The sequence below is a fragment of the Eleutherodactylus coqui genome, chromosome 6 (genome assembly GCF_035609145.1).
Source record: "Eleutherodactylus coqui strain aEleCoq1 chromosome 6, aEleCoq1.hap1, whole genome shotgun sequence".
In the NCBI taxonomy this organism is placed as follows: domain Eukaryota; kingdom Metazoa; phylum Chordata; class Amphibia; order Anura; family Eleutherodactylidae; genus Eleutherodactylus; species Eleutherodactylus coqui.
The window spans coordinates 221,219,352-221,227,856 of NC_089842.1; positions in this window are offsets into that span (position 1 = coordinate 221,219,352).

Sequence of the window (8,505 nt, forward strand, 5' to 3'; positions counted from 1 at the left end):
AGAATGTATTTTTTGCAAGCTAAACCATCCCAGATCCTTTAACCCTTCCTCATAGGACATGATTTGCAGACCGCTCACCATCTTGGTAACTCTTCTCTGAACTACCACAAACAATGCATCCATACTGTGCACCTAAACACCTAAATAATACTTCTATACTGTTCACCTAAACAATACTGGACACTAGGGATGAGTGAGTATACTCGCTAAGGCACTACTCGCTCGAGTAATGTGCCTTAGACGAGTATCTCCCCGCTCGTCCCGAAAGATTCGGGTGCCGCCGCAGCTGACAGGTGAGTTGCGGCGGGGAGCGGGGCAGAGCGGGCGGGAGAGAGAGATCTCCCCTCCGTTCCTCCCTGCTCTCCCCCGCAGCTCCCCGCCCCGCGGCGGCACCCGAATCTTTCGGGACGAGCATGGAGATACTCGGCTAAGGCACATTGCTCGAGCGAGTAGTGCCTTATCGAGTATACTCACTCATCCCTACTGGACACCTTAAAACTGCTGTCATACTTCAGGCACAAAGAATGCTTCCATACTGCAGGCTTAAAGGGGTTGTCCCGCGCCGAAACGGGTTTTTTTTCAACCCCCCCCCCCGGTCGGCGCGAGACAACCCCGATGCAGGGAGGTAAAGAAAGCTTACCGGAGCGCTTACCTTAATCCCCGCGCTCCGGTGACTTCAATACTTACCGCTGAAGATGGCCGCCGGGATCCTCTGTCTCCGTGGACCGCAGCTCTTCTGTGCGGTCCATTGCCGATTCCAGCCTCCTGATTGGCTGGAATCGGCACGTGACGGGGCGGAGCTACACGGAGCCGGCATTCTACACGAGCGGCCCCATAGAAGACAGGAGAAGACCCGGACTGCGCAAGCGCGGCTAATTTGGCCATCGGAGGGCGAAAATTAGTCGGCACCATGGAGACGAGGACGCCAGCAACGGAGCAGGTAAGTATAAAACTTTTTATAACTTCTGTATGGCTCATAATTAATGCACAATGTATATTACAAAGTGCATTATTATGGCCATACAGAAGTGTATAGACCCACTTGCTGCCGCGGGACAACCCCTTTAAATACTGCAGTCAGACTAGAGATCTAAACAATGCTGCCATATTGTGCACCTCTTATGGCCACTGGACAAGGCCAATGGTGTCTATTACCTCCTCCCATCATTGGTCATAGCCAATGCAGTGTGCATGCAGTGTAGCATGGAGGTACCGGGAATAGCTCATATAGGGTTCAGGGTCCAAACATGCTTTTAGTAACAAACTTTAATTAAACATTAAGAGAAATTGGGTAAACAGTTTAAGTCTCATTTCTGGGTGCGCCACAACTCTATACAGGTTGGCTATTATGGAGGATCCATGTTAGCGGTATTGCATTAAGGCTGGGTTCACACAGGGCGGATTCCCGTCGGAAATCTCGCGGTTTGGCCGCAACAAAAACCGCAAGATTTCTGCCGGGAGAACCGTCGCGGTTTAAGCCGTGGCGGCTATGAAGCGGCCGGCCGCTTGCTTTTCCGTTGCGGCCGGCGCTCCCATAGAGGAGAGTGCGGCTGCAGCGGAATGAAAAAAAGAATGGACATGCTGCATATTCTGAAACCGCGGCTGCGGCGGCCGCAGCCGCGGTTTCAGCTGGATTTACCGCAGCGGATTAGCCGTCCCGTGTGGACGAGCTTTCTGAGAAATCTCGTCCACATGGCTGGGTAATCCCGAGATTAGCGGCCGCAGGCGGACCTGCTGCGGCAAAACCGCGGCAAATCCGCCCTGCGTGAACCCAGCCTTAAGGTCCAGTACCCATATATCAGGTTTCTCAAAATCCTTACCAAGCAACCGGGGTTTCACTCTAAGGCTGGGTTCACACAGGGCTGATTTTTCGTAGTTTTGTCGCGGTTTTTCCGTTGCGGTTTTGACGCAGAAGAACTGCTTCTGCGGCAAAACCGCTTCAAAGGTTAATTTGGGCTTGCGGATTTTCGTGCAGAAAAATCCGCGTTTTTTTCCGCAGCGCTTTTTTACTTTTTGTCGCGTATTTGTCGCGTATTTGGTGCGGTTTTGGCTGCGTCCATAGAAGTCTATGGACAAAAAAGCACTGCGGAAAAGACCAAAGGATGAACATGCTGCATCTTTTAACACCGCGACGCAATTGCATTTCTGCACTGCGGCTGTGCAGAATAAATCCGTCCTGTGAGAACAGCTTTTTGGCCAATCTCATTTGTGCTGCATTGCACTGCAAACGCAGCGGTTTTGCCGCAGTGCGGATATGCAACGGCAATCCACGGCAAAACTGCGGCAAATCTGCTCTGTGTGAACCCAGCCTGAGTCCTCTTTTTCCTGTGTAATGAGTGTCTCAGAAGTCTTTACCCAATCACCAGTAATGTAGTCTTAGCAAGTCTGTATCACAGAAACATTATGGTGCAGAAGGGAGTAGGCAGAAGTCTCTTCAGCGCTTGTAGCTCAGCCTTTATGAGGAGCTCACGCCTGTAGGACTGATCCTGTGCACCGCAGCTTCTCTCGCATCAGGGAGTATCCCTCGGTCCTCACTCCACAGCATGGCTGCAAAGACTAAGAGTTCTTTTAGACAGGAGCGCAGGAGCAAACAAGCTAGCGGTGATGTCACACACTCATTCAAATAAGAACCGGCTCATCTAAAAGGAACGTAACATGAGTATTCCCAGCCCCTCACATTGCAGCAGTTGAGTAATGGTAAATTTGGAAGGGACCTCCAGGGTCATTGGATTTTACAGGGTCATCAGGTTCAACCCACTGCTCAATGCAGGATTCACTAGATCATCCCAGAGAAATGTCTGTCCAGCTTCTGGAGACTTTATTGAGGGAAAACTCACCACTGCTGGTGGTTGCCTGTTCCACTCATTGATCACCCTCACTGTGTAATATCTAATCCGTTTCTCCTCCGTTTCAGTTTCATGCCATTGCTTCTAGATCTTTTTGAATCCTCTCTCTCTTTTAAAGTGTTAGCTATCCCTCCTAGCTTTGTATCATCAGCAATTTTGATCAGTTTTCCTTCAAGATTATTCATAAAAATGTTGACCTGGGTCCAGGACAGAGCCTTTTGGTACCTCACTTGACCCATTTTTCCAATTGGATTTGCTGCCATTTATCCTCACACTGCAAATAAGGGAGATGGAACAATACCTCTACAGCGCCACCTATTGGATGGCAGCATTTGTTCAAATCATTGCTGGACCCTTTATATAGGTCTGTAGAGCAGTGATTGGGAAGTGAAAACCAAGCCAGAATCCATACACAGACAGCTGTTTGGGGTTTTTTGCCCCTCTTCAATGTGCAGTAGGATCCTGGTTTGGCTAGTGAGAGGCCTGTGACTTGAGGAGTGTTCACCAAAGGAGAGAGGGAGTGACTGGAGATGGAGAGCAAAGACTCTTTATAGATGCTGCACCACAGCACAGAGACCCAGGATGGCCATGTGAAGAGTTCCCCTGGGATACCTGTCTGTTAAGCCCTGCTGGAATTTCAGGGATGAGGAAGAGCTGCGGGACCTGCTGCTGCTTCCCACCACTGCCCCATGGATTCTGCCACCACCACAAACAGCCCTGGTGTTGCCATGACAGGAAGCACCGCCACAGTGCTCAGCCAATCAGAGGCAGCGCTCAATAGAATCACAGGGCAAGTAAGGATATATGCAGAATATTATTACACTCTTATAAATGACAAAAATTATCAATACACCTCAGTTAAAAAATGCATTATAGTCTCACCGAACGTTTTAACCCAGCAGTGGTGGTCGCCTACACACACCCTGAAAGTAACGCAAATGTCATCCAATATCTTGTCAGCGACTGGAGGATAAATATGCATTTCCCAGGCATTGGCTTGAGATCATAAAATTATAGAATCATAGAATGTTAGAGTTGAAAGGGACCTCCAGTGTCATCGGTTCCAACCCCCTGCTCACTGCAGGATTCACTAAATCATCCCAGACAGATATTTGTCCAGCCTTTGTTTGAACACTGCCATTGAAGGAGAACTCACCACCTCCCGTGGTAACCTGTTCCACTCATTGATCCCACTGTCAGAAAGCTTTTTCTCATATCTAATATGTCTTCTCCCTTTCAGTTTCATCCCATTGCTTCTAGTCTTTCCTTGTGCAAATGTTAATAGGGTTGATCCCTCTGCACTGTGACAGCCCTTCAGATATTTGTAGACAGCTATTAAGTCTCCTCTCAGCCTTCTTTTTTGCAAGCTAAACATTCCCAGATCCTTTAACCGTTCCTCATAGGACATGATTTGAAGACCGCTCACCATTTTGGTAACTCCTCTCTGAGCTTGCTCCAGTTTGTCTATGTCTTTTTTAAAATGGGGTGCCCAGAACTGGACACAGTATTCCAGATGAGGTCTGACTAAGGAAGAGTAGAGGCGGATTACCTCATGTGATCCAGACTCTATGCTTCTCTTAATACATCCCAGAATTGTGGTTGCCTTTTTAGCCCAAAAATATAGCACATACAGTATGTGCTTAAAATCAGCAACCAAAATTTCATGCTGCCAAAAAATATAGGACTAGCCCTGTCTTTGAACCAAAAAACACTAAAAAGGGAGGGGGAGGGAGTTTAGCAGCGGCAAGTGATGCTAAACAGGTGCTTCAAGTGAGGCATTTAGAATCACAGAATGGTACAGTTGGAAGGGACCTCCATGGCATTTGGTCCAATCCCCTGCTCACTGCAGGATTCACTAAATCATCCCAGACGTATGTCTGTCCAGTCTCTGAAGACTTCCATTAAAGAAGAACTCACTACCTCCCATGGCAACCTGTTCCACTCATCGACCCCCCTCACTGTCTAATATCTAATTTGTGTCTTCTCCCTTTGAGTTTCATGCCATTGCTTCTAGTCTTTCCTTGTGCAGATGAGAATAGGGCTGATCCCTCTGCACTGTGACAGTCCTTGAGATATTTGTAGATAGCTATTATGTCTCTTCCCCAGCCTTCTTTTTTGCAAGCTAAACATTCCCAGATCCTTTAACACTTCCTCATAAGACATCATTTGCAGACTGCTCACCATCTTGGTAACTCTTCTCCGAACTTGCTCTAAAGTCTATGTCTTCTTTTTAAATCGGGGTGCCCAGAACTGGACACAGTATTCCAGATGAGGTCTGACTAAGGAAGAGTAGAGGGGGATAATTACCTCACGTGATCTAGATTCTACACTTATCTTAATACATCCCAGAATTGTGTTTGCCTTTTTGGCTGCTGCATCACATTGTTGACTCATGTTCAGTCTATGATCTATTAGTATACCCAAGTCTTTTTCACATGAGCTGCTTAGCCCAATTCCTCCTATTCTGTTAGTGCTTTTTTCATTTTTCTTGCCTAGATGTAGGACTTTGCATTTCTCCTTGCTAAATACCATTTTGTTAGTCGCCGCCCACTGCTCAAGCTTTTGTGGATCTTTTGGAATATAGTGGTACCACGGGTTGTGAGTGCCTCAGTTTGCGAGTTTTTTTTACTTGCGAGCAGGCTCTCTCCTGGATTTTTGCTCTGATTTACGAGAAAAAGTTGAGTTACGAGCCTGCTTGCAAGTCAAAAAACTCACAGGCTGAGGCTCAGGGGGGTCTATACTCACCTATCGCCAGCGTTTCATCCTCGCGATGGTCTGAGGTACTGCTGCAGGCTGTCGCACCCTCCTCCACGCCGACAGAGCATTGCTTTCTGGATGCAGGGCTTGAATGCCCCGCCTCCATCAAGCTAATCCTCTGATTGGTTAACTTAGCACCAGGTCAGCCAATGAAAGCCAGCGCTGGGTAACCAATCATGGCCACTTAAGCGCTGCATCCAGAGACCAATGCTCTGTTGGCATAGAGAAGGATGCGACAGCCTGCAGTAGCGCCACAGACCATAGCGGAACGCCGGTGGTAGGTGAGTATTGATTTTTTTTTTCTTTTTTAACTTGTAGTTAGTTTCCCAATTGAAATGTATTGGAACGCATTAATGGTGTGTCAATTCATTTCAATCGGGAAAAGTGCTTTGACATGAGTTTTTCGGCTTAAGAACTCTGTCTTGAAATGGATTAAACTCATATGTCAAGGCGCCACTATACTCTCTCTCTCATCCCTAGTGTTAGCTATCCCTCCTAGCTTTGTGTTGTCAGAAAATTTGATGAGTTTCCCATCAGTTCCCTCCTCCAGATCATTTATAATAATGTTGACCAACACAGGGCCTAGGACAGAGCCTTGTGGTACTCCACTCGATACATTCTTCCACTTGGATGTGCTGCCATTTATGACCACTCTTTGAGATTGCATATTTTTAACTAGCTAGCCTTTGCTTAAGTCAATGTTCATGTGCACTCTTTGTTTTTTTTGTCTGAGGGTCCACCTTAGTTACATATCTCCAGCATGTTTGTTACAGTAGCGTAGGTGAAGCATCTTTGGACATTTGTTGGAGTACCACAATGCATACAGCAGCTGGACGATGTGGACTTTCTTTAGCAGTCTATATAGCTGAAGTCTCAACAGCTTTGTTCTGTCAGCGATTTGATGCGTTACTGGGCCTCGCTTCTCAGTTACAGAGTGCCTTCTTTCTCGTGCCACTGTCCATCTTAAGGAGGCACAGAATCTCCAGGACATGTGGAGGCTTTCTAACCTGATTCCTCATGCCTCTTGCTGCTCTCTCTCTCTATGCAATGCAGTCTTCCAAGGCTGAGTACCACTGGGATCACTCTCCAGCTTGTTACACTCTCTCACCCAGTGACTGGCTCCTTCAGTTCCCACATGAGCACACCCAGCCTGTGCACCTCTGTATCATCCCCAGTCCTCCAGACATCTCACCTGATTTCTACAGCCAAAGGGAAGTAGTATGCAATACTTCATAGAGAAATACACAAAAAGCAGTAATGTATGATGGGCAGTAGACGTTGCCCTTATACCATCCAAGGAAAAATCATCTGAGCCTCTTACACCAGCATCTCTCACAGCTCTCTGTGTGGCGATTTCTTTTCTGGCATTGTCTGTGAAGAGTTTCTTCAAGTAGCTCCATGCTGAAGGCTCTGTGAGGCCTGGGTCATCAACTCCCACCAGCGAGCACCTCGGCCATGCTGTTTTTGCCAGTGTGTGATGGCACCTAGATGACAAAGCATGGGGTGAGGTCTACATCTGTTTTGATGGTCCAGTTGGGGTTTACTTAGGGCAGAAGGTGAAAGAGTGGATTTGGAAGGATGAGTACGTAGAGATATTTTCTCTCCTAAGCTTTTATTGTACTTGAGAAAGGCCAATTGCTGTATGGCCAAAACGCGTTGTACTAATAAATTGTGGAACTTGATTGTCGCTGCCGGTTTTGTTTGATACATCCCCCAGGAGAGGTAGGCGCCTGAGCACAGGTGCCTCCGTGAAGTAAGTTATACATCAAACTTACTTTATACTTCTATACATTCCATCTCTAGAACAATTTGAGCGTTGAGATTTTTTCTTTTTTTTGCCTTTGTCTATCCCTCACTCCATCATTCCACATGACTGGAGTTTTCTCTAGCTGCTCTTCTACGCTGTATTAAGATGTATTAGTGACTGTCTGTACCTCCACCATCTTCCCCACTGAGAGAGATCATCAATAACGCTATACCTCCACTATATTCATCTTTGGCTATCTAATCAGCGAGCGCCACCTGTTACCCATTATCTCGGATTCACCACAGAGGAAGGAACGGTGGCATCACCCGTGACAACCGACCGCCAAGGAAACCATGTATTGGGTTACCCCTTTGCAAAGCCTGGCCTTGGTTATTTGCATGGATCCCATGCTACCGTCAGCGTGGGAGACAGTAGAGCCCTGTGACAAGGCCCAAACTCTACCCCGCTGTCTCTTAGGCTGAGGGCTTGCTCCTTGGACACTGCACTACTAAGACTGGGTCACTCTTTTCTTGGGGTGCCGAAGTTATGTGGCAGGCTATTCATTCAGGTCAAGGTGGCAGCTCCAAGTTGGGAGTTTGCTGGCAGTACAATAAGGGGCAATGTAAGTATTGAGCAGCTTGTAAGTTTCAGCATGCCTTAAAAAGGGAAGAAGGCCAGTGGAATTGGAAGTTCTTCTGGAAATGAGAATGGTGTAATAGGGTTGCCTATGGGATTATGGTCTCCTGGGTTAGAAAGGCATTTTTGACACTTCAAAAACAGAGAATCACAGCAAACGGTTGTGGTGTTGACTAGCAGGAAGCAGAAAGTAAACAGTACAAAATAAAATTGTAGGCCTATCTGGCCACTTACTATACTATACTATACGTAAATCCACTAACAGAACTGAGCCTAATGCACAACTTCCAAACAAAGTGCACAACTAGTAGCAAAACTCAGTTTCTCTCAGGTTTCAGGAGTAAAACAAGGCCACCATCTTTTGAGCTGTCTGCTCTTTAAGGCCTTAGTCAGATGGGCGTTTTTAGCCGCGATTTGCACATGCGCATGCGTCCGGCGATTTTATAAAACCATTGCTTTGCAATGGTATCGGACACATGAGCGCTTTTTATGCGCTCGTCCGATAAATTATAGAACAAA